This window comes from Neofelis nebulosa, chromosome 5 (genome assembly GCF_028018385.1).
Source record: "Neofelis nebulosa isolate mNeoNeb1 chromosome 5, mNeoNeb1.pri, whole genome shotgun sequence".
NCBI classification, from domain to species: Eukaryota; Metazoa; Chordata; class Mammalia; order Carnivora; family Felidae; genus Neofelis; species Neofelis nebulosa.
The window spans coordinates 63,785,850-63,812,077 of NC_080786.1; the positions used below are offsets into that span (position 1 = coordinate 63,785,850).

The following is a 26,228-nucleotide window of genomic DNA, read 5'->3' on the forward strand; positions in this document are numbered from 1 at the left end:
AGGAGGGATTAAGCCAGATTACCTCTACTTGACAGTTTTGCCTTCTCCTGATACCCACTGAAAGACACTGGCTACAAGATAGGGACTTTTCACGATTAGGTAATATGGAATAAACTGTCAGAAGAGGCCAGACCAAAACTACCCAAATAAGAACAACACCAAGCAGGGGGTGGGGGTGGGGGTGGGGTGGGAGGGACTCAATCTTAGCTTTAGTCTATTCTGAGCCTTTGGTACACAACACAGAGTCTGCACATGGTAGGAATATGAGGGATACTTGAATATTTGTCTCTTTTCGGGCACGTAAGAGGACATCCCAAGGATACCAAGAGTTTCCAGGTGAATCCTCTGAGGCTGTCCTCAGACTGGGAGACCTTCCCCTGGAAAGGGGGAGACGATCACAGTTTACTCCATTTTCAGGTCTTTTCAATGCCAATTTCGTTTTTGATAATTTATGGCTGCCTGAGGCTTTTCAGTAAGGAGACTGAGATCGCATAGTACGCAGATCTTGGAGTTTAATAGCTCTTCTCCAAGAATGAAATCATATTCTTTCTAAAAATTATCTAAAATACTTGGCTTAATTACACAAGGAGAGCATGCTCCCTGGGAAGATGTGGATATTTTTAGAGCATGTGTTTTTGAATTTTATATTTTTGGTTCTATTTACCTGGCTAAGTCACATTTTTAACTTTCCTTACTTTCTACCTCTAAACCTTAGGTTTCTTGTTTCTTGGAGGAGGTTTGCTTAGAAGAGTACACAGAATGCAAATATTCCCATCATTAAACTGCTACACTATTTATCAGACCCACTGTTTGCTGGGTTTTGTATTGAGTGGCATCATAACATCGAGAAATTGTCAGGCCAGCTGAATTCTTCACCCCAAAAGGCAGCTCTGAGTAAATAAAGTATAAAGACACCGCTGGAGGCCTGTAGAATGTTTTTTGCCTTTCCTTTAACAGAGGGCTTTCGGCAACTCTAATAAGAGAGCAAAGAGAGAGGTCAGGCCTCCCCAAGGTCTTCTGGGGGAGAAAGTCTGGCAGAAGTAGGAGCTGCTGAGAGCTCACAGAAAGTGGCAGAGGCGAGTGAAAGACTAAGGGTGCAGATGAGAATAATGTAGAACAGATTGCCCAGACCTGAGAACACGGACTGAGGAAGAAGCATGCCGGAGATTTTTGACTCGATGTTAGCCATTGACAATTTCACCTTGTTGAGTGCTGGATATTTTTGTATTCCTATAAGCATTCGTGGGATTTGTTCTGGGACATGAGCAAGTTACCTAGAACTAGTTTGATCTTTCTGGGCCTTGATTTTAAGGTATTTTAGGTGGGATTATGACAGCATTTATTCCAGAACTAATTTTCCTCCTCTCTTGAGGCAAATACCTCTTCAGTACTCGGATGCCTTGTGGATTTTGAGGTTTTCCACTCTAGCCAGTGGGATCAGACACTATTTCCTGCTCTATGGAAGCCCCAGCTGTGTTTTCTTTCACGCTTTTGGTTGGCTCATTTACTGGCCCAGAACTTCCTCTCCTACATGTGCCAATCAACAGGAAGCTGAAGACCATCTATAGACATCTAGAGGTCTCAGTGAGTGCAACTTTCTCCTCTTTGCCACTCTGCCTTGAAAACCCTGGCTGCCTTTGCAACCCCAGACTCCCCACCACATATCCTCAACTCAGAGAGGCTGCAGGACACCTGCATTTCACCTTCTTATACCATAGCTTGACCATCCTCTCCAATAAGCTGGGCAATCATAACACTTCCTGTCCTTCCTTACTGATGTCCATTGTCTTGGTTGTTTCATATATTTTGTCCAGGCTCCTTTTTTTTCAGGTGGAAATGTAAATCTTACCCTTATTACTCCATCTTTGGCTGGAGTGGAAGTCAGCTCTATGTTCATTTGCTTTTATGAGCAAGTTCTGAGCCAGCTTAGGTCACCCTGTCTTGACAAAATTCCACAACAGATTTCATTTCTTCACATTGCCTGATCATTCTGTTTAGTTAATAAACAGAAAAGAGTCCACAGGATCTCTGCCGATTAACTTTTCTGTTCATGGTGATACTCTTTCTGAAAAAAATCAGTGCTAGCTAGTAGTGTTTAAGTAATAAAACAGAGACAGACTAAAGTGTCTTTAGTTAGACAAACATCTAACTGCCTCTTCCACTGATGCTGTCAGCAAAACAGCAAGGGTGACAGATGAGATATGTTAAGAAAGAGACTTTCAATTTATATTATGCCTACCTCTGTACTCTGTACTCTTGTTACAAGGAGAATGCATTTTCTTGTAATTTAAAAAAAGAACTAGAAATAATAAAGGACACAATAAATGGCAGTAATATCTGATCGACAAGACCATCGTATTAATTAAAACGATATGCATGCTCTTAAAGATGGAGTTATAATTTAGTCCATCTTTCCACCATTCCAAGTACGGAGCAATCATATTCTAAATAGCCAATTCACAGATAATACAATCTGTCTTCTACAAAGGTCCAGTTTGCTGTCTTTCTTTTCTGCAAAACCTTGGGAGCATTCCTAAGGGCCAGTAGGGTTCTGCAAGAATAGTTTGGAATTCCTTAAATGTACATGGACACCGAAGTATAGATTTCCACTGAATGACCTTTGATTGGGCAAACCTCAAAAATGTTGCTGAAGGAAAAATTTAGGCCATCTTTAAAATGGATGGGTACATGGATTCATGATGTAACTTGTTGAGGAGAGATGAGGGAAGGAAGATATAAAGCCTAGTTAGAAAGAAAAAAAGTCAACTTGGTGATTAATATTTACTGCATGCATGCAATTAACCCTAAACTAGCCATTACCTCTAATTCTTTGAATTTCTGGGTCATATCTCATTTTGTTTTTCTCAACTCCTTCCATAATCTTTGAACAGGTATCATAAGCAGGTATATAGCACGTTTATTACTTTTCCTTGTTCCTATGGGCAAAGATTGCTAATCTATCATGGTACTCTTTCTATCTGACCCTGAAAATGGCCCCAGAATCCTTCTCAACACAACAGTCTGGGCAGCCAGAAAATTCAGTCATAGTTGGCATAAAATCCAAAACTTCTTTCCCATCCTATGAAGTTTTCAAAGTTCATTTAGAAGACTCATCCAATAACCTAGTCCTGCAATTCTTATACCTCCTTATTATACTAATATAATTAATTCTTTTCCACTTCAGCCACCCACTCTCCACCTGGAAACTCATCAGTTGGAATAGTTGTCTAATATCCTTCTAGGTGATAACAATTTTCAATCTTTCCAATGCTCTCATGACTCCACTTCCTCTGCCCTTATTCTTTGACCATGGCAGCTCCATTTTATCCGGAAGTTCCTCTCATGGCTTTTCTTTCCAACCCTGGAGCCTGTGGTAAGAGCCTAAACTACTCTCTGCTAGCATTTTCAAATTCTTTGCCACTGTCCATTCCCTTGTCTTTTGCTATGCTCATCCAACAAAATATGGTACTAGATTTGTGTTTTAGTTTCCTTTTTCCTTCTCCAAGAAGTTGAGCACTGATGGAAAAAATCCTATGACCACACAGACTTATGCAATCACAAACTTATGGCACCAAACCTCAGCCAGGCTCTCAGTGTTGCCAGTCAATTCTTGTACTTGACTTTGATCAACAACTTCCTCTCTTATCCTCACCGACTCGAATTTTCTCATTTTCTTTAAAACTCTTAATCCCTCCATCCTCAGAAAATAATCTTCTCTGTTAATTTACTGCAAAAATCAAAGAAATAGCATTTTTCTGATCTCTTCAGCTTTCTGAGCTATACCTGCAAATATGTCTATAGCAGTGCCTACCATTACCATCAGTATGCAGACTGTGGTAAATGGCACTGACCCATTTATGTAAGAATATGATAACAGTTATTCTTACGTGCTTGCTGAGAATCCCCAAAGGCCTGTTGATTGACTCCACCTGAATTCTTATTACCAACTTCAGCTGTACCTCCGTGGTTACCCACAAACCCTGGGATCTGCTTAGGGCATATTTGCCTCTCTCAGGTCCCCAAGACTACTTTAGCACCTCGTGCCTTCTGAGCAGAAGGGAACACTCTGATTCTTAGGTGTCCTCTTTGATGTCTCCTTTCCGTTCCCCTAGAGCTCTTCCTTTATGCCTGTCACTGAAGAAGTAACTCCGTCCCTGTGACAGCTATTTCCACCTGTCCAGATATTTCCCTGGATAGTCTTTCCATCTATGGTTTTGCACCCTATCCATCACTTACTTTCTCTATCATCAGCACCTTTCAGTCTCTCTGTATTGTCTTCTTATTGAAGTTCCTCAAGCCTGAAAAGTAAAATAGAATAAAAATTTAAACTTCCTACTTAATTAAATTACTTCTTCATTGTTCCCTTTTTTTCATCAGAAAACACTTTGCAAAGCTTCACTATTACTCTCCATTTCTCTAAAATCTATTTGTTTCCTAACCTCTTACTGAAACTTGTCCCCTGAAGGTTAACAGTGAGTAACCCACAAAGCTGAGAGTCTCTGTGCTATTATCTACCTAAACCCCACTTGAAATATCTGTAATTTTTTTATCGTCCCCTTTTCAAAAAGACTTTTTTTTATGCTAAAATAAAATATGCATACAAACTGTGCATACTACATAAATATACAGCTTGATGGATTGCTTCCCAGGACAAGAAATTAAATAATACTGGTACCTCAGATACGGGCTGTGACCCTTCCAGTCCCATCCCCACCCTCCTAAAGGCAACCACTACCTTGACTTTTATGTCAATTGCTTCCTTGTTTGTCTCAATTCTTTTACCATTAGGGTGCATCCCTAAATAGTTTGTCTGTTTTTGAACTTTATATAAATGCAACCGCACACTACATACATTTTTGGATCTGGCTTCTTTCACTCAATGTTATATTTGTGAGATTTGTCTGCCATCTTGCTTTCAAATGTAGTTGATTCATTTTTGTTGCTCTTATAGTGTTCCACACAATATACCACAATTTATTTATACATTTTCCTGCTGATGTCATCTGGGTTGTTTTCAGATGGAAATAGTATGAATACTGCTGCTATAAACATTTTTGTACATGTCTTCTGATGCGTGGCACCCACATTTCTTTTGAGGATATGCCTAAGAATGAAATTACTGAGTAATAGATTTCATGTATCTATCACTTCAGAAAACAATGCCAACATGTTCTCCAATATGTTTGTTCTGGTTTACACGCCCGCCAGCAATATATAAGTTCCCACAGTTCTAAATCCTCACTGAAACTTGGCATAGTCCATTTTGTAAATTTCTGCCATAGAAGTAGATGCGTGTTTTTAACTTGCTTTCCCATGATTACTAATTGGAATCTTTCATACATTTTTGGACATTTGGATAATGCATTTTTATGAAGTACCTTTTCAAGTCTTTGCCTGTATTGCTTTTCCTTTTGTATTTGCAGTAGTTTTTTAAATAGTCTGCATCATGTCCAGTGACAGTCATGTGTGCTGCCAACGTCTTCTCTGTGCCTCATCTTTTCCCTCTCTTAATGGTTACGTTTGAAGAACAGCATTTTTTTTTTTATTTGCAATGACATTGCTCTATCTTTTCCTTAATGGCTAGTGTTTTCAGTCTCCCCCTCCTTATTCTGGAAGTCCTTTTTTTTCAATGTCTCTGGGACGCTGCAATTTCTCAATTCTCTTCTCCTTTGCAAGGACCTGTCTCAGTTTCCCTTGTGGCTATATCCTCATGCGAGGGCTGTCTTCTGCCTCTTTTCTCCACACTTTCCCCCCTCGCTTTCACCTCTGGGAGGGTGCACCCCCTCCCTGGCACCAGGAAAGCACCTCCTTGTACTGAGTGGTCCAATGCAGCAGTTCCGTGGCAGAGCATCTGCCAAGCAAGTTCTCAACATCAGGCGTTATACTGGGGCCGGGGCTATCAAGGTGAACATCACACAGTCTCTTCCTTTGGGTCAACCACCAAATAGAGTAGCCTACAAGGTGGTCACACTGATGTCTCAAACACTCCAAAATCACCAGTTGTCCATTTCCCAGCATGCTCTCACTGCTGAGATAATGGCACCATCATATTTAAGCACCCAAAGTATGAGGATCTTCCTAGACTCCTCCTTCCTCATGTTCATCTAATTTCCAGTGTCGCTTTGAACCCTACACTTTCAACTTCCATCTTCTATTTTTTCCATTCTCACTGGTGGACCTCACATTTAGTTCCCTAACAGGCTTCCCATGGAGCACTGAGTTAGCCTCCTCACTAACGTCTGTCCATCCAGTCTCTTCCCTCTCACTCAGCCACTCAATTTTCATTGGGTCATTTTACCTTGGGCACAGGCTTTCAGTAATCATCTGAATTACTCTCTTATGCCTCCTATTTCCCTGAAATCTCTTTGAAGGCAAGGCTAAACCGTGTCTTGCTCATCTTCATGAAAGACTTACTGGTTTTACCAGGTAACATAAACCTTGAGGTTCTCAGGACTTCATAAGTAACTGGATTTGATTGACCTGGGCACTACACAGCACAATGTTGATGACTAAGGGCGAAAATGTTTGGCTTCAGCTCTAAGTGCCATGGAGGCAAGAAGCACTTGAGAAAATCTCACTGTGGCTTTCGCAGTGGATCCAAGAAAATCCTCTACTCTCTCAATGTTATCACATCTTTCAAAACTTTGTGATTCTGGATTACATTTCATCAGGATACTTTTTCCTGTTCTGAGAAAATGAGAAACACCAGGATGATTCATTTATGTTGTTCACTTTGTCAAAAATCTTCCATGAACAACTCTTTATAGCCCGGCATTCAAGCTCCTTAGGATTTCACCCCAATCTACTCTATCAGCTTAATCTCCTAGTTAGCATGCCTAATACCAAATCAGATGTCTGGCCATGCCCCCTCTGTGTTCCATGCTTTCTGGCTTGTTATTAGGCTGTCATGTCCCCTTACAAAGCTTCATGCAACATCTCACCATGTCCAAATCTTACCTCTCATTCAAATTTCAGCTCAAATGCCCGCATTTCCCTAAGGTTTCATTGAGGTCTCCAGCCAGAAGCACATATTCCTTCTCTGAACCTCCAGCATTTAATTTTCACTTGCAGCCCCACCAACCACTCTTCCTTTTTGCTGAGTGTTGTGGAATCACTTGTCCTTTTAGTCTACAAAGCTGTGTCTTACTCGTCTTTGTGTTCCTCCCGGCCCTGTCAATGCTTCCCACACAGCAGATGTTCAGTAGGTATTTGTTGCATGATCGAGATACTGATTGAGGACACATTATGGGCAAAGCTCAGTGGTAAGCTCTGTAGAAAATACATAAACAAATATAATTCCATTTCTGCTCAAAACACTTACAATCTAATAGGCATTTACATAAATACTAACATAGTGAATACTGGTTTGTTATACATTACATACACAAGGTTCAAAATACTGTATTTTGTCCTGAAGCCAGTCTTTCTAACTTGCAAAACAACACACATAGACCCTTTGAAAGGAAAGAAACTAATTGCATGTCATCAGGATTTACTTGAATTATTCTTACACGATGCTACTTCGATAAGAAAAGACTTAAAGCCTATGTGTATAGCTCTTGATACCAATAAAATCAAAACTCATTTCCAACTTATAATCAAGCAGAATCATTTTTTATTGCATTAGCTCATTCATACCGCAAACTGCTTTTAACCAGTCAGGAGGAACTTGGTAGAAAGTGATCCTGGGTCAAGGAGACGTTGGACTCTCAGGACTCACGGCAAAATCTGCCCGCTAAGCGCTGCTTGGGATCACTCATTCCTGGGAACTAGAGCTTCAGACTGGGGTACATCAGTCTGCACCTCCAGTTACAGCAATGAATGAGGAACAGAAGTGGCAGAGGCAGCCAAACAGAGGAGACGCTTAAGATCAGGGACTCTAGAACTATGAAGAATTGAAAAAGCCAGAATGGATCTCAGGAAGCATGTGAAAAGAGCCCCTCCGAAGAATGTTCTTGGGGAACATTTATTCTGAGTCTTTACTCTTTGCTGGGCCCTCTGCTAAACACTTGCCATTCATTCCACATTTAATCTTCACAGTAGATGTAGGCACTATCATCAGCCCAATTTTATAAATCAGGAAATGAGCACCAAGGAAACTCCACAACTGGTCCAAAGTCACAAAGCTGGCAAGTGAGAGAGCCTGAACTTGCACCCAGGTTTGCCTGATGCCAGAGTCTGAGCCTGTAACTAATATGCAGGACCACCCCTTGGCTGGCCTCCTGGTCTAGTGGCCCCACGCATTTGTTTTCTTTTCTTTTGAAAGGCAGCACGGAAATGTCACCAGGAAAGTAAACCCCAGGCACTCAGCAGTCAGCATCAAGCATGCCTTGTGCTCTCCCAGGCAATGTAGAAAGGGGAGTGGGAGAGCAGGGTTGGAGTGTCTTCAAGAGGGGGCCTTGGGTAGGTCATGCTCACAGGATCTGAATCTTAGAAGGACTTCCTGAGGGTTCTCTCTTGGAACACTTGGTTTCAACTCTAGATATCTTCTGAGCTTGTATTGTGTGCCTAGCCTTGTGCTTAGTGGTGGTTTAATTCAGAATTTTTGAACTATCCCAGAGGTTACTATAGCTCTGATGATATGAGCATGGTATCATGGATGAGCAGTATGTGTTGGATGTATAAGAGAAAGGTCTGGGGTTTGATAGGCTAGTGTTTACAAGAGCCATTTAGGGAAGCGTGAAGGAAACCCTCTCCCCGTGTGTGGGTGTTAACACCGATCTATATGTTCACACTAAGAACAATTTTGACAAATTGGTAATGTGCCTTTATATGTCTCTCAAAAGCATGTATTTAAAACTCACTGAGTGCATAAAACCTAAGGTGTACAGATTTCATGTCAGTACTAGCTATGGCCTCTCCACCTCTCTCTGGTTGACAGTACAGCTGAGGAGACATGAAGATTTCAGCTTACAGACCAACGTAAACAACTCAGATTGAAAATGGCACCAGCCACTCCTAAAAGTTACTGTCCCCACAGATAAGGCTGGTTGCAGATTATGTAAAGGAACTAGGTAGGCAGAGGAACATTGGTGTTCTCCTTACCCCTCTCCCAAATCTTTCCCTTGCGTCCACAAAGCCAGGTTGCAAGACAGATATCTGATTAAAACACTCATTCCTTTTAGATTTTCAGTTCCATGGGACCCAGAATGGACTCATCGTGGTGGTAAGGGCCTGATACCTAAGTGTCCTAGAGGCCCCAAAGGATTAAGAATCAATAGACTTTGCCCTTGAGGATAGAGACTGTGTTTGGGTCATCATCATTCATTACCTGGGGCAGTGTCCAGCACATAGCAGCTGCTTAATAAATGTTGGTTAATGAATGAATACATGATGATGGAGGGACTTCAAAAGCTTAATGAACGTAGCGTGGTAGCCAAGCAATGGGTAGGAGGATGGGAAAAACTTGGTAGCATTTGCCAGGAGTTTCTGATGCTTATTAATGATGCTTGACTAACAGATTCAAAGCAGATAACTGGGTTCCACCAGAGGCCTCATGCTGCTGCCTCTTTCTGGAGCAGGTGCCATCCCACTCTCTGATCACAGCAGGAAAGCAGAAGAAAAAAAACGATATTTTGCCTGAGGCCATTTTTAGAAGATGAGAGAGAATAGAATCATTGCTGCCTGTCACTGCTGCTTGTTCAATTTGAACGAGCAAGATTCAGGAATGAGCAAACCATTAGTGGGAAAAAAAAAAAAAAAAGTCAGTGTGAATTGCCCAGACAAGAACTGCCGTGTGATGTTCTGAAACGTAGTTTGGGTAAGACTCAAATTCGGCTTGCATTATCGTTACTGTTTTGGGACGTTTTGTTGTCCATTTTAGCTTACTTGTCTCACTTTCTACCTCAAAAAAGTACTGAGAAGTCTCCTACTAGTCTATTCAAAGATTTAGAAAGTAAATATCTCACTCTCCCCAAAAGGGGGTTTTGAATATAAAATAAGATATGACAAGGTATTTTTCCTCCTTTAGATGCACAAGCAAATTTGCTTTGGTATTTATACATTTCGTAACCTGTGATACACGTTCAAAGAGAAAGCAGCAGCCCGCCAGGGATTTGCTCACGTGAAAAGTGCAGTTATTACATTAACTCAATTAGCTCTGCATTAGAATCTGTTCTCCTAGAAGAAACTGAGCAATAACACGTAAAATCACTGTAATCTGAGGTCCTGAGCAGCATCTTGGGTTTCAAAATGACTCACAGAAAAATAACAAGCACCCCAAAACTCACAAATTGGGGCCAAAATATTTTCTCCATAATTCTTCCAATATGGTGGGATAACAAGATTGTAGTAGTGGCCATAAAAATAATGACTAATTTAAGATGTTTGTAACACAGAACAAGAGGGGAAATGTTCCCCAATTTTTGAGTCAATTGACAATAGCTTGCAAGAATTGCCAAGTAAAACTGAGGATTTCAAATCATCATTAAATGTTACTGAATTATTTTTCTTATTTACTCATTTGCCCTGGAATTTATTGGTAACATTTGTATACCTACATTTACGTTACCAATGGCAAATAAATCCATTTGGGGAGCAAAATGACAATGATTCATCCTTTGCATATATAAGCAATGTGTACATAAAAGTATATGTATACGCATTAGTCTGCACATGCATACACATATATGGATATACACACATGTACACTACATTTATATACATATACGTGTGCATTCTTTTTATCATACCCCCTTCTGAGTACACTATGAGGACAAATTGTCCTACAGAGTCACAGTACTCGGATAAGATATACTTGGAATGCCACAGTCATCCTTTTATTCAAGTTTTGTTGTCTTTTCTCCCTTTCGGAAACTTCTGGAAGAATTATACATGCAAACCCACAATACCAAGAAATTATTGGTCAGAAATAAATGGCCACAATGAAACCACCCCACTGATGAACTCTGACTTTCTTTACAGCTTCTTTAAACGAAAACAAGAGGATTGCATTAGTGTATCGGCTTTGCAATTTCTTCACAAATTAAAAATCCTCTTTTATTTTCCCTCCAGCAGATCTGAAACTTCCGCATGCCTGGTATCTAAATCAGTTTTCTGATAGAGATGAGTACAGGCAAGTTTTGAAGCAGCTCAGTTCAAGACAAGAAAGAAGTGATCACCTTTCACCCGCATAAAAATACCCATTCTAAAATGTGCTGATTTGACAACAATAATAATTGCTATGGGTTGAACTGTATCCCCTCAAAAGATATGTTGAAGTCCTACCCCCTGGTACCCATGAATTTTACTGTGTTTGGAAATAAGGTCATTGCAGATGTAATTAGTTAAGAGGAGGTCATACTGGAGTGGGGTGGGCCCTTAATACAGTATGACTGCTGTCCTTGGAAGAAGACGAGAAGAAACACAGACACAGACGGAAGACAGCCAATGTGGAGATGGAGGCAGAGACTGGAGCTATGTTTCCACAATCCGAGGAGTGCCTGGAGGTACTGGGCGCCGGAGGAGGCAAGGAAGTTTCCTCCCCCAGAGACTTTGGAAAGAGCATGGCCCTGCCAACGGAATTCTAGCCTCCGTAATTGTTAGAGAAAAAAAAAATGTTTTATTGTTTTAAGCCACCCATTTTGTGGTATTTTGTTCCAGCAGTCCTAGGACACTAAAAGAATGATTATAGTGATGATATTAATAACAAGAACAATGTCCCATATAGTGAGTGTTTTTTCCTATGTGCCGGTAACAATTTCAAGTGCTTTATATGTATTGACTTATGGTAGTTACTGCTTATTGCTCTCCACTTCCCAGCTGAGGTAGCAGGCGTAGAAAGCAAAGGAAAGCTTGACTGGAATGTGCAGGGGGGAATTTGTTTTCTGGTAAATGGAAGAAACTCTCCAAGGAGGCTTCAAGAGTAGGCATCTTTCTGCCACAGGCCTCCTGGGAGGAGCGTGGGATAGGGTATCGGGAGATGCTGCCTCTGGCCTTGACTTTGCTACAAACTGCCATGTGGTATTTCTAGGGTATCCATTTCCTCATCTGTAAAGTGAAGGAGATTGGACGCTCTCAGAGGTGCCTCCTAGCCCGAAAACTCCACTGGAGTGGAGATTCTACCGAAGCTTGTGATTTCAGAGATCAAAGAATAGTGACTTGCTAGGGGCTGAGAGGTAAAGGAGGAGGGGTTAGACCCTCCGCAAGACTGGCTGTGCAAATTCTCAGGACATGAGGCTCTGGTTTTCCATGGAGGCCTGTGGACAAGTGCCAAGGTGTGGCTCTGCTCCCCTATCCCCAAGGCTGAGGGACTGACAGGCCACTGATGCTGGGGGCCCTGAATGGCCAACGTTGGTGATCCTCTATCCTTTACCGCACAGGCCTCAGCTTGTTGGGGGGAGATGTGTGACCTCAAGGGGCAGGGATTTTCCCAGGGAGGCAGCAGGAACGGAAGGCCAGGGGGACATGTCTGCAAAGCTTGATTCCCAATTGGGAGACTTGAAAACAATGGCTGTTCAACCTCTTCCTGTATTTCTAACCGATTCCATTACGTGACTCCAGGTCTACAGAGTCCTAACAGAGGAAACTCTAGAGGGTCATGGCCACACCTCCTGGCAATGCCCGTTTGATCTCCCAGAAAACCTACAGTACCAGACAAATTATCCTAAAATGTGGAAAATTCGAAAAGCCTCAGATTTGTCACCATAGGCTGGGCTGTGATGCTGGGCCCTGCAAATACCTCCTCCCATTCACTCACCAGCAGATCAACCTCACTGAAGTTTTAGATGTTCTAATGCCATCCGTTTTGCACTCTGGCCCCGTACAGAGTTAGAGTACACAAAACCAGTGCTTTCAAGGGGATGAAACCAGTCGGGTAAGAGGCATATTGGAGCATAGACAATATATAGGCAGGTAGAATACTGCAGCAAAACCTGGATGTTGAATCCAGCCTTATCTTGTTTAGAAGGTAATTTTTAAGCCAACACAGGAAACATGAAGTCAGGTTCAGCTGTCACAGGCTACACCGTTCTCTTGCTTGGCTATGTAGGAAAACTGGAGTCTGTTTCCATAGGATTTCTCCTCCAGCTTTCCACAGAGGCCGTAGAACATAATCATGTAGGCTCTAGAATCAGACTGCCTACCTTAGACTCCCAGATGTACCGCTTACTAGTTCTGGAAGCTTGGAAAGTTACTGGCCTTCTCTGGGTCTTGGTTTCTACATCTATAAAATGGAGCCTAAAGGCACTATCTTTTTCATGGATGTTGTGGGTTAAATTTTGTCCCTCCAACACTCATACGTTGAAGTCCTATCTCCCAGCATCCCAGAATGTGACCTTATTTGGAAGTAGGGTCATTACAGATGTAATTAGTTAAGATAAGGTCATACTGGAGTAGAGTGGGCCCCTCATCCAATATGACTAATGTCCTTATAAAAAGAACACCAAGTGAAAAGAAAGAAATATGCACACAGAGGAAAGACAATGTGAAGAAATACAGGGAGAAAAAGGCCACCTGCAAGCCAACCAGAGGGGCCTGGAACAGACCCTTCCCTCACAGCCCTCAGAAGGAACCATTCCCTACCCCCAACACCTTGATTTGGGACTTCTAGCCTCCAGAGTTGTGAGGTAATAAATCTTTGTTGTCTAAGACACTTTGTTTGTGGTACTGTGTTAGGGCAGCCGTAGCACATTAGTACAAGGGGAGATTAGTGAGAATTCAATGAGCTATTGCATGTAACGAACGTTAAATGGATCCTGGCACCGTATGAGAGCAGAGCACAGCAGACGCGGCTTTTGCTTGTTGATACATTAGACTTCAAGGAAGTGGGGGAACCAGATTCAAATCCCACATTTAGACCCAAAGAAGCTTCAGGATATTTCCCCATGTTCTCCAGTGGCTACACCTCTCTGACCTAGCTCTGCTCACACAATTTGTTGTTAGTTTAATTTTACTTAAAAAATTGATTCATGGGATGCCGGGGGCGCTCAGTTGGTTGGCTGGGCATCAGACTTTTGATTTAGGCTCAGGTCATGACTTCATGATTCAGGAGGCAGTGCCCTGCTGTGTTGACAGCACTGAGCCTGCTTAGGATTCTCTCTTTCCCCCTCTCTCTCTGCCCTTCCCCCACTCTCTTTCTTTCTCTCTCTCTCAAAATAAATACACAAATTTAAAAAAAAATTGATTCATGTTCTCCAAAGAACATTCTAATTTTCAGAAAGAATAAAAACATAAAAGCAATCTGCTTTAATTGCTCACTTCTCAGAGGCAGCCAATTTTGCCATATTTATTTTCTATCTTTTTGGTGCTTTTCTTATACAATTGGCTTTATTCTCTCCATACACACAGTGCAGTGCCGTTTTTTAGTTTTCCATGCCATTCAAGCACTTCATAAGTGTAACTTTTAACAGCCACATCACAGTCCGTCTTATGCAGATGCATGGCTTATTTCCAGCATCCTTCTGTTGGTGCTCATGTACTGTATATCTTTTCACTTCCAGATTGCTTTCTTCTTGTGCCTGAAGTCAGTATCTTGAAAACTGAGTTTCTCCTCACACCTCACCCTCTTGTCCACACTAATGTCTTTCTCTCCTCTCCTCATACTGCCTCTCTCAATCTCAGCTTTATACATTTACATTTATAATGGCTTTTCATTAATACCACATTTGCAGTCAAAATGAGTGTTTTCACCTTCTACATCTTATTCGCTGTCCGCAATAACTCTCTGGGATAAAGCAGGAAACATAGAAGCTAAAACTCAGAGAAGTGATTTGCCCAAAGTCACTTAACCAGAAAACACCTGTCCAGTGTCTACATCAGACCACTCTAATGATGGTTCCTTTGGATCCGTGTTTTAAAAAGCTACATGAAATACAGAAACATTTAGGAAAACCATTGTTTATGTTCATAGGCTCTACGGAGGGTTTTAAAAATAAAGAAAAACAAAATAATTGACACAGATAAACTTTAGCAAAGACCTTTAAGGGGCATAAAGTGGTTACGTGTGGTCTTTCAAACCTCCGCAGCAAGTACTATACTAGCATCAACATTCAATTCCCCACCGTGCTTTAAACTGACCCCCATCCTTTTTTAAGTAAGCAAAATACCCTATTTGTTAGTGAGTGTTGAGGATTGTCTCCTGTGACCTCCAGCTATATTAAGTTCTCTCGCTGCAGAGGAATAATGCCCTTCCTGATCACCCCATTAGCCCCGTCTTTCCAGGTTTAAAAAGCAGCTTTGTTCAATTATGAGGTCAGATTTCCCCCTTGTGCAGGTCTTTCTGGGGCCAGTGGGCTTCCTGAGGAGTGTGAAGATAACCAGATTTCCTGGGGCTTCCTCCCATCCCAGATGGTGTTCCCAAAACATCATCTCTGAATTTTATGTTTCCTTTAGTGAAAGAAAAAAAATGAAACATCTCAATCTATGTATGCCTAGAGATTAAAAGCCTTGTGCTTGACCTTGATTTTATCAGTTTTTCAGGACAGTGTTATTAAAACACACACCTATTTCAATAGCTGGAAGAATGCTCGCGTTTTTTGGTAACAATAGCAAGCACCTTTATAGTGCCTGTCACATGGTAGGCACTGTTCTGAGCAGTTTTATGAATTCATTTAATCCTCAAAACAACCCTGTAAGGTGCATTCGATTATTGCCCCATTTTACAGATTGGCAAACTGAGGCGCAAAGTTATTTGGCTTGCCCTAAATTACACATACAGGCAAGAGCCTGAGGGAGAATTTGAAGACACTCCGTGTCCAGTCTGTGATGCCACTTGCCACACTGTGCTGACCTCTCTCGGGCACTGTGCCAATCACTTCATATGTCCTGTCTTATTTAACCTTCACATAGTGTAAGGGGTGATGTCACCTCCGTTTTACAGTTGAAGAAAGTGAGGCTCAGTAGGTCCAAGCATCTTGTCCGGACCCCACATTGGCAAGCTCAGAGAGAAGTTGTCCATTTGCCTTTTTTATTTCTTTGGTATATAAAGCTATTGATGCAGTGATAAACATTTCAGAAAATGATCTGAATACTGATCATAGGATCTTTCTAGAAATAAAGTGGTACAGTCAATTAAAAAAAAAAGTCTAAATAAGGCTGCTCTGCCACTGCATTTCTCCTTAGAAAGTAACTTTTACCACCACCACACAAAGCTGAGCAAGTCCCCAGGGAGCTGGGGAGCAAGGGGGATTGATGGCCATCTGCAAATAGACACCAGAGAGAGAGAAACACTTTAAGGATGGGCTATTATTTTCAGATTAGGTAGAAAAACAGAGGTGGTGAGACAACTACTGAGAGAGTCTTTGAACTTGACCTGAGGCAGGAAGTAAAGTTCAGTCTAATCACTTAATAAAAGGCATTCATCAAAGGGACCCAATCTTACACGGTTATTTCCCACAGGCATCTTGCCCTGGTGGAAAAACAAGCTTGGTTTCCAAATTGTTTTAAGCTTGCATACGAGAGCAATGGGGAGCTTGATTTGGGAGGTAATGAGACCACCAAAGGAAATGAGAGCCATTAGTTGAGGCACAGTGAAAGCATGGAGCGGTTGGTAAAGGAAAATGGTGTTTGTGGAGCTCTGGGTGGGGGGGCAAAGGCAGGGACGAAGAGAACAAGAGGGAGTGGTAACTCCTGAGATTGGTAGCAGGAAACCGGAAGATTCTTAAGCACGGAGGAAGATGTTTTTTAATACAACTTTACAAAATGAGGACATAGGTTATTTTTCAGTTTATATCAGGGAGGGTTTCATGTGGAAACAACTTCTCAGCTACAGCTCAGAAGCACAAATCCTTTGGGTGTTTTATTACACTCCAGGGGGTGCAGTTGCAAATAAGCTAGATTTCTTTATGAGCTCATTGGTGGTGTGGATACCTAGGCATGCATTGTGGCTCCATCCATCCTAACCGGACCAGCAGTCGGCTTGGAATTCAATACTGTAATTTCTCTTCTTTAAGATTTCCTCCCAAGCCACCCCAGTCAGTCATGCTTTCTACTCCAAGGAAGCAGGAACCATTCTTAGCAAGAAATATTGACCCTTAAACATTTCAGGACTGACTCATGTCCCATTCCTCACACATGGTTCTTTGCCCCTGTTCCAGCAATCTGTCCCAGAGAACTGAGAGGCTTCCAGTGAGTTGGGCGTGGGGGTGGGGGGTGGAGCAGGGGTAGGGGCACTACTTATTGGACACAGACAGAAATGAAAGATAATGCAATACATAACTTTCATGTGACCATAGATCCTTGTGCTTTGGGGAAGGAGCAAGAGAATAACAAAAACACTGTTTTCCAAATGTGTGTGGTTGGACTCTGAGTCATCTGCAACCTGATATAAAGTCTGAAGTGTTTGGAGAGGCCCTTGGTGGTATTTCAGCTGACCCATTGTTTCCATCCTTATGGGGTCTGGTGGGCTACTTGACAAATGTTAATTGAATGATGACCACAGAGAGAAAAAGCCAGAAATGTGATTAAAAGTCCCCTAAGGAATGCACTAGCCACTCAAGCTGCAGGATTTAAGATTTTGATTTTTAGAAACATCTAGTGTGTTCAGGGGCACAAGCCAGAGAACCAACTCTCATGGAGTCATAATGCTCAAAGGGGCTGTGTAAGGTCCTTTATTGTCCATCCTTAACTTGGAATGTGACTTTCAAAGCATCCAAGGAGACAGTTTCCTTCATTTCACAAACTTTACTCTTTCTATTGAGAATTAAGAGACAATTCTCCTTGTCCTTTGTCCTGTTTTTCATATTCTCTCTTGAATTTTACAGTTCTTTTCTTGACTAGAGCCAACATCTTTATCTTATATTCAATGTTTAGAACAACCCTTCCTTAATAATTTGGTGTTTTCCTGCATACACACTACAAAGATTAATATTCATTAATTAATATTTATTAATTTATTCATTTTGGATCCTATCCCTGGATCCCACTGATTTCAAAAATGGCTTCACACTGTTGACCCCTATTCAAACCACAACTATTTCCTATTATTCTCTTACTTTGTAGCTTGCAGTTTGGGGAGCTGCCTTAGGTTTACTATCAGGGATTTTCTCCAGTTTCCAATCCCACTTTTTTCCTGGTTGTTTTATGGTCACATATCCCAGATTGTGAGATACCTAGTTGCCTCACACAGGAATTCACAAACTCAGGTTGCAGATGCTAGAAACCACACTTCTCCAAGGACACCCGTCTGCCCCTTGAAGCAGAACATAAATCCCAATATTATTATCTTTGCACAGAACAGTCAGCCTGTGAAATATTGTAATAAAGGTAACATAAAATTAAAAAGCAGACTAAGGGAACATAAAGGAATGTGAGAATCCCCTACCTCTGGATTTACTGTGAAATTCAGCTGTCATTCCATTACACTCCATTAGGTGATCTCCAAAAAAGAGCCATCATACAGAAAGGAAACGAGAAATAAGATAACATTTTCTCCTCAACTGCTTGTGTGTTTCAGCAGTAAAAACAATAGTTACTACTTGAGAACTTCTTAAATGCTCTGCATCGCACTTACTACTTTACATGCATTAACTTACTAAACAAATTCTAATAGGCTCAGGTTGTAGGCGGTTCATCCCTTTTCACAATGCAATAATTGGGTTAAACAGCTTGCTCAGGGTTGCATGGTTACTAAATCCTTAGGCCAGGACTCTGCCTTGGGTATGCCTGACTCCCAAGTTCACACACTTGACCACCAGGCTTTCAACTCCTATGCTTCATGGACTGTGAAATCTTGTCTCATGATTAACAAACAAAAAAATCGACTTGCTCCCACAGGATCTTCCCAAAAGAAAACGAACCTGACCTAAGCAGATGTTCTGTGTATTCTGACAGTTCAGTGGGCATCCTGCCCCTTGCCTACGTTGGTAGGAAGCCAGGGACGAGTGCACCACATAGAGTCACATCATATGATCATTTCCCACCAGCACAGGCCCTGCTGTCTCATGATCAAAGGCACAGACCCCACCGGCTTTATTCTCTGCCTTCCCAGAGTCCCACCACAACCTGCAGTGTTCAGGCCGCCCGAGATTTCCTCTGCCTTCCTGTTATCACCTGATGGCCCCCAGGAAGTCCCTTCTAACCTTGATAACAAGATCCTCCGGGAAGGGGAATCACTGTTGCTGAGTGTTGTCTATGCACCAGGAACTTTGCCAGATATTTTGCTTAGGCATTTAATAATAAGCTAATGGTAATAATAATAGTGAGATAATGTGTGTACAAGTGCAGGATTCAGAGTCAGATACGGGTTTCAATCCAGGCTTTGCTACTTTCGAACTGTAAGACCTGGAGCAAGTTAGTTATCTGAATCTCATCTGTAAAATGAAGATAATAGAGTTCTTGTGAGGACTGAATAAGATACAGTAGTTCCGTCTTATCTGTGGTTTCGCTTTCCATGGTTTTGGTTACCCACAATCAGCTGTGGTCGGGGAGTCTCCTCCTTCTGACTCAAGGTCAGAAGGTCAATAGTAGCCTAATGCTCATGGCGGTGCCTGTGTCATTCACCTCACTTCATCTCATCCTGTGGACATTCGATCATCTCACACCATCACAAGAAGAAGGGTGAGTGCAGCACAAGAAGAGATTTTGGAAGAGACCACACCCATATAACTTTTATCACAGCATGTTGTTATAATTGTTCTCTCGTATTGTGAGCTCTGGTTGTCCATCTCTTACTGGGCCTGATTTACAAATTAAGCTTTATCATAAGTATGTATGTAGAGGGAAAATGTAGTATATATAAGGTTCAGTATTAACTTCAGTTTCAGGCATCCACTGGGGGGTCTTGGAAAATATCGGCCACAGATAAGGGGGGCTACTGGGGTGTATAAAAACCCCTAACAAGTGCCTGGCCCATAGTAGGTACTGAATAACTGTTGAAACTCGAGGATTGAAAAGTCAGTTAAAACTGAGATTTAAGCATCAGTACAACACCAAGAGTGAATCATAATGTAAACTATGGATGTGCCAATGTAGGTTCATCAATTGTAACAAATGTACCACTCTGGTGGGGGATGTTGGCAACAGGGGAGGCTGTGCATTGGGAGTGGGGGTTTGATGGGAAATCTCTGTATCTTCCACTCAGTTTTGCTGTGGACTTAAAACAGCACTAAAAAATAGTATATTCACACACAAAAAATTTGTCTTTCAGAACTCACATCTCGTTTGCAAAGAAAAATCTCAGTTATCTATGTATTTTTTGGTCTGTTGAAAGATTATCTATAACTTATATAAATAAAGTTTATCTTTGGGTGCCTGGGTGGCTCAGTCAGTTAAGTGGCCGACTTCGGCTCGGGTCATGATCTCGCAGTCCGTGAGCTCGAGCCCCGCGTCGGGCTCTGTGCTGACAGCTCAAAGCCTGGAGCCCGTTTCAGATTCTGTGTCTCCCTCTCTCTGACCCTCCCCCGTTCATGCTCTGTCTCTCTCTGTCTCAAAAATAAATAAATGTTAAAAAAAATTAAAAATAAAGTTTATCTTACCGTTGGGCCTCTATGTAGGAAAAACTGTAATGAAACTTCATTAATTCTTATTTACAGAAATTAGACATTCCAGGCTGCCATCCAGGTTTTTAAAGTTTTTTTTCGCGGCACATGTCACCACACATTGCTTCCTGCTGGCCAGATAGAAGACGGTGTGGTACAGACATGGGTCTCCAACCTGGTGAGGGTACAGCCTAGACACGGGGACTTTGAAAGTCTTCAGTGATTCCCATAATTAGCAGCCAAGTTGTCAAAGCACTGGTCCAGGGACAGCCTGGTCACAGCTCTGGTGCTTGCTGGCTGTGTGGCCTGGGTAAGTCACATGGCCTCTCTGAGGCTTTGTTCTTTTATCTATAAATTGAGATGAAAATCGGGGCGCCTGGGTGGCTCAGTTGGGTAGCCTCCTATTCTTGACTTCAGCTCAGGTCATGATCTCACAGTTGGTGAGTTCTAGCCCCACGTTGGACTCTGTGTTGACAGGGCAGAGCCCGCATGGGGTTCTCTCCCTCCCTCTCGCTGCCCCTCTCCCTCTCATGTTCTCTCTGTCTCAAAAAAAAACACTAAAAAAAATTGAGATAAAAATAACTACACTTCAGGGTTGTTTCAAGATTAGAAATATATGTAAAATATCCAATGCCAGTTTCAATATATAATAGCCACTTTTAACAGTTTTATTGAGACATAATTTTCATAGAATAAAGGTCACCTGTTTTAAATGTACGATTTGCTGAGTTTTGGCAAGTATATATAGTTTTGTAACCACCCCTCAATCAAGACGTAGGTAGGTCTTAGCTTTGCACAATAGTATGGAACCATAAAAATGACCATGCAAGCTGAGACCATGCAAAGTGATTTTAAATAAATGATGGGAAGAATTTTTATTGTTCCATGACCTACAAAAATTTTTGCCAAAATACTAAAACCTCTTCTTAAGTCCATTATAAATGAATAGAGAAATTTTTTAAAAAGTAGAACAGGTAAAGGGGTGCCTGGGTGGCGCAGTCGGTTAAGCGTCTGACTTCAGCCAGGTCACGACCTCGTGGTCCGTGAGTTCGAGCCCCGCGTCAGGCTCTGGGCTGATGGCTCGGAGCCTGGAGCCTGTTTCCGATTCTGTGTCTCCCTTTCTCTCTGCCCCTCCCCCATTCATGCTCTGTCTCTCTCTGTCCCAAAAATAAATAAAAAACGTTGAAAAAAAAATTTAAAGAAAAGTAGAACAGGTATTTATTTAGTACACTGTAGTTTAAAACATCAGGAACATTGAAAATGATTTTGTTTACTTGTGAAAAGCTTACCAAGAGTAGTTTGAGCAGGGCTGGCCTTCTTGCCATGTAACTTATAATACAGAGTGAGCATCTTTTCTACACCCTGGCCACTGGTCAGCCCCCTCTCTGAGTTTGGATCAGCTTCCAACAGTGTATGCTTGGCACCTTCAATGTCTTCCAACTCATGAAACATCCCTCTGAGGATGCCTTCCGTGGGGGGGGGGGGGGGGGGGGGGGAGGGGAGAGGGGACAGGGGGTTGTTTTGTTTTGTTACCAGTGTCACTTCTGAGACATCTCCAACCTTTCATCGCAACAATTTTCTTCATTTATGTCGACAATACATTCACCTTCACTGAATTCCTCTGGCTGCTTATCCCGAGTCTCTCAGCTGGTGGCAGCTGTCCTATTCCCACCGTCAGCTATTTCTTCCGTAGCCCCATTTACATTCTATTTGAATTCCACTTCCAGAATTAGCTCTTTTCATTTCTTTGCTGCACCTCCATGTTTGTTGGCTAGTTCCTTCTTTTGATTATCCAGTTATGTAAAATCCTATGGGTCTATCACTGGGAACAAGGGGGTAGCACAAAGATCCACTCTGTGAGTGACTTGGAAAACAGGTGGGCAGTGACCAAAAATCAACAGACCGAAAGTGATGTGGTTGGACACTGGTCCTGAGGCACCTCCGTTCTTTACACAGTGATTTGTGAACCAAAGAGCTGACTGCAAAGTTTTTCCCTTACGCGATTACTCATAGGGAAGGTACTGTGGTAGCTGAAACTTGAACCGTGTTGTTGGGGGGCCAGAGCTATCTAACTGATCTGTGGTAGCTGAGATCTGGGCATTTTTCAAACACACACCCACCAGGGACTGCCTCCCCTGAGCGCTTCCAACACCTCAAGTATCTTGCTGGTGCCCATTTGCAGTCACTCCCCATGCCCAGCCCCCGGTCCTTGGCAAACACTGATCTGCTCTCTGTTGCTATAATTTTGCCTCTTCTAGAATTTCATATAAATGGATTCTGTCTGAAGTCTTTTGTGTCTGGCTTCTTTATATAGCATGATGCTTTTGAGATTCAGTTAAGTCATTGCATGTATATCATGGCTGTTTTTCTTTCTTTTCTTGTAAACCACTATACCAATCTCTCATCTGAAGTGCTAAATACGGTGAAAGAAAATAAATAGATAAGTAAATTAGCTTCCCTTGATTCTATAGCTGCCCTCCAGCCTCCCCTCTCTCTCTGTTTCCAGAGTCAACCTTTTTGAAACAGTCACGCCTTTGCTTTCTCTCCTGCCACTCCCTCTTCAGTCCGCTGTGTTCTGGTTTCACCACACCTCTAACACTACCTTTGACAGGATCACAAACAGTTCCCTTTTTTTTATGTTTATTTATTTGAGAGGCAGGAGAGGGGCAGACAGAGAGGCGGAAAGAATCCCAAGCAGGCTCCACACTGTCAATGAGTACAGAGCCTGATGCAGGGGCTTGAACCCATGCACTGTGAGATCATGACCAGAGCCTAAACCAAGAGTTGGATGCTTAATCGACTGAACCACCCAGGCGCCCCAAACAACACCCTTCTTGTATAGCCACACACTTCACCTTTATCTTTCTTACCTTTTGAGCCACGTTTGATGCAGTTGAGGGCTCTTCCTTTACCATCTTGTGATTATCTTCCTTCTCTGAGCCCCACCTGCTCAGGCTCCCTTGTAGGCCCCTTTCCTCCATACGCCTTTAATGTCAGTGTTCCCTGGGGTGTAGTCCTGGGACCTCTGTTGTGGCCACTTACATCTGTCTGGGCAATCTCAACTATCCCCATAGTTTTCTCTAGCTCTAATCTCTTTCCTGAATTCCAGGTAAATGTGTGCTATTGTCTAGTAAGCATCTGCATTTAAATGTCCCAGAGTTACCTCAGAGTCATATATTTAAAAATAAACTCATCATTTCAATGCCCCTACTTTCAAGAAACAAAACCTGTTCCTCCACCTATGTTCCCAATTTTAGTGAGTGGTTTTAGTACCAACTATTTGTCCAAACTAAAAACCCAGATTCCCCCCACCCCCGCCCCGCTTCCTTGTATCCCCAACCCCCCATGTTCAATAAACTACAAAGACTAGTCAATGCTACCTCCCAGGCCCCAGACATCTGTACCTTTCTATCCATTCCTACTCATTCTACTGGTTATAGTCACCATCGTGTCTCCCCACAACCACTTTGTTGCTCCATAATCTATTTTCAGCACTATGTGATGTTTCTAAAAGACAAATCTGATCTTTCGCCTTCTTGCTTAAAACTATTTAGTGCGTCTCCGTCCAAAGATCCTAAGGAAGAAAAGCCCTTGTGACGGGGCCCCTGTCACATTCCGTCGTCCCCAGTTCACCACCCCAAATTTACAGATAGTCAGTAAATACGTGCCAGCCACTTGGGAGTAACCATTTGACCCTTTGTCCCTTGGGTCCTACACAGCAGAAACTAGGAATGTAACAGAGTGACAGGTTCTTGGTCATTTCCTGGGAGGCTGGGTCTTGAGCAAATGACTGAGGTGCTGTTTACTTTCTGCTTCAGAGGAGAGGTTATGTCCCCCGGCCCAGAGGCACACAAGCTGTGTTCAGGCAGTGAAGGAACTTATAAGGGAAGAGAAGGACACAGTGATGGGAAGAGGAGAGGGAGGAATCCAGAGGCCCCATCCTGGAACTGTGGGGCTCAAGGAAATGGACAGAGCCTTCCTTGCTCTGTACTTTGTACTACCCAGCAGCCCCCACTCCCAAAGAACTTGGTCAAAAGGCTCCTAATGGGAACAAAAGCATAAATAATCTCAGAGTTTTTCTCATAATAATTCAGAGCATCTTTTTAATCAGCCAGCTTGGGTTTAGGTAGTGCTGAAGGGGCCCATGAGGCAGACACTACTCCCTTCCCAGCTGTCTGGATTAGAACAAGGACCAGAGATCCAAACCTGAGCTGGAACCGTGGGATTCAATTTATCACTGAGTACTCATGGTTCCAGCTTTTTTCTCAGACTTTCTTTCTACTCCGCACTTCACATGCTAATTCCTCTTTTCTGAGCCGAGTTACTTCTTTGTGAAAAAGGCTTACTTACCAGCAGGATGCCTGCAGAGACAGCAAGACCATCTTTCCAGTGATGAGACAACCAGGAGATGGAATAAACCCACAATCTAGCCTCCTGCAAATCAGGAGCACCAAAAAATTGTTTTTAAAGAATTTGGTTCCTGTTCCCAAGAAAACATGTCAACATAGTCACTGTGGGAAAAATGAGAACTCCACTGCATTTCTTAACATTTGTTTTATCGTTTCATAGTGTTTTAATTTTAAATTATAGCTGAAGGCATCCCAGAGGTTTAGTCCAGCCAGTTCTGCCGTATGATATGTGCTCAGAAACCAGTTCAACCTCTCACAGGCCCTTGAAGGAATTCAGAGCAAGAAATGGTGTTCCTGAGTAAAGGCAGTTTTCCTCTCGATAACTCATAGACATGACTAGAGCAGTCAAGATGTCTTTAGGGGTCACCTGACCCCCACCCTCCATTTTACATTAAAGAGAGTGAGTAGCTGTGAGGTCAGGTGACTTGTTCAGGGTCACAAAGTTAGGCTACTGTCAAAGCCAAGATGGAAAAATCTGGTCTAACTCTAGCATAATATTTTCCCCACAATATTGCATGTGGCTCAGCAATGGTCCATGTTTCCCTCCCTGGCCTCTATTCCCAAAAGCAGACACATCCCATTTTGGAACTTGAAAGCTGCATTTGAATCTGTACATCCTTGGCTTACAGAGTTGGGTCACGTTGTTTCCTTCTCTTTACGCAGTGTCAGGGTTGTGGGAGGGGTGATGACTTCATCACAGACCACGCAGTGAGTCAGGGACGGAGCCAACTCCCCAGCTCCCTTATCCCTCATTTTCTTTTCTGTGTCTGAGTCAACAGAGCTGGTCAGCCGCCCACGCTGTAAACACCACAGAGCAGAGAAACAATGAGGCTGCTTATTTAGAAAAGACCTGCTTCCTTGCTGAGGGTCACTACATGTCTCATTTTATGCACTGGAACAGTCCCTTCCTGCAGTTGATCACTACACAAACAGGCCAAGGGATGCCCACCATAAAATAGCTCCTTGAAGGGACTCGCCCCATGCCCTCATTGACCAAAACAAGCACCAGACTCTCTTCTGCTCAGCATAAGTGAGCAGCCAATCTGAAGTGGAGGCTGTGGCAAAGGACCAAGTCATTGGTCCATAAGCCAGATGCACCTTTATCAGATCATGCCGCCGAAGAGGCACATCAAGAAATAAACATTACCTCCACCCTGGAAAGGAAACTGTCATCTTTCTGAACAAAGCCAAAGCCTAAGCTTGCAAAGTAGCCACGAAGGAGGGAGGAATCCACCCTCCTTTTCCCATAGGCAATGTTTCTCAAACTGTAGTGAGCACTTCTTCCAAAGGCAGATATTTGGGTCTCACTTCTAGGTGAAGGGAGATCCGGGGAGGGCAGGATGCCTGGGCATCTGCATTTCTGACGAGCACCCTAGGATATCTTAGGTTCCCTTCCCGCTTTCTG

At 42.6% G+C, this 26,228-nt stretch overlaps 1 long non-coding RNA gene across 5 annotated transcripts in view; it reads right to left on the minus strand.

Moving 5' to 3' along the window:
- Positions 1-20,907, minus strand: part of LOC131512159 (uncharacterized) — a 35,379-nt gene extending 14,472 nt beyond the window's left edge. For 3 of the 5 annotated variants that reach the window (XR_009261999.1, XR_009262000.1, XR_009262001.1), the window contains exons 1-3: positions 20,412-20,891; positions 6,958-7,269; positions 4,237-4,298 (exon numbers count right to left, since the gene is read on the minus strand). This is a non-coding gene — a long non-coding RNA (uncharacterized LOC131512159). Of the gene's footprint in view, positions 1-2,591; positions 2,743-4,236; positions 4,299-4,852; positions 6,688-6,957; positions 7,270-20,411 lie in introns of those variants that run through there. The other 2 variants (XR_009262002.1, XR_009262003.1) reach the window with 2 other exon arrangements.
- Positions 20,908-26,228: the final 5,321 nt, after the last annotated feature.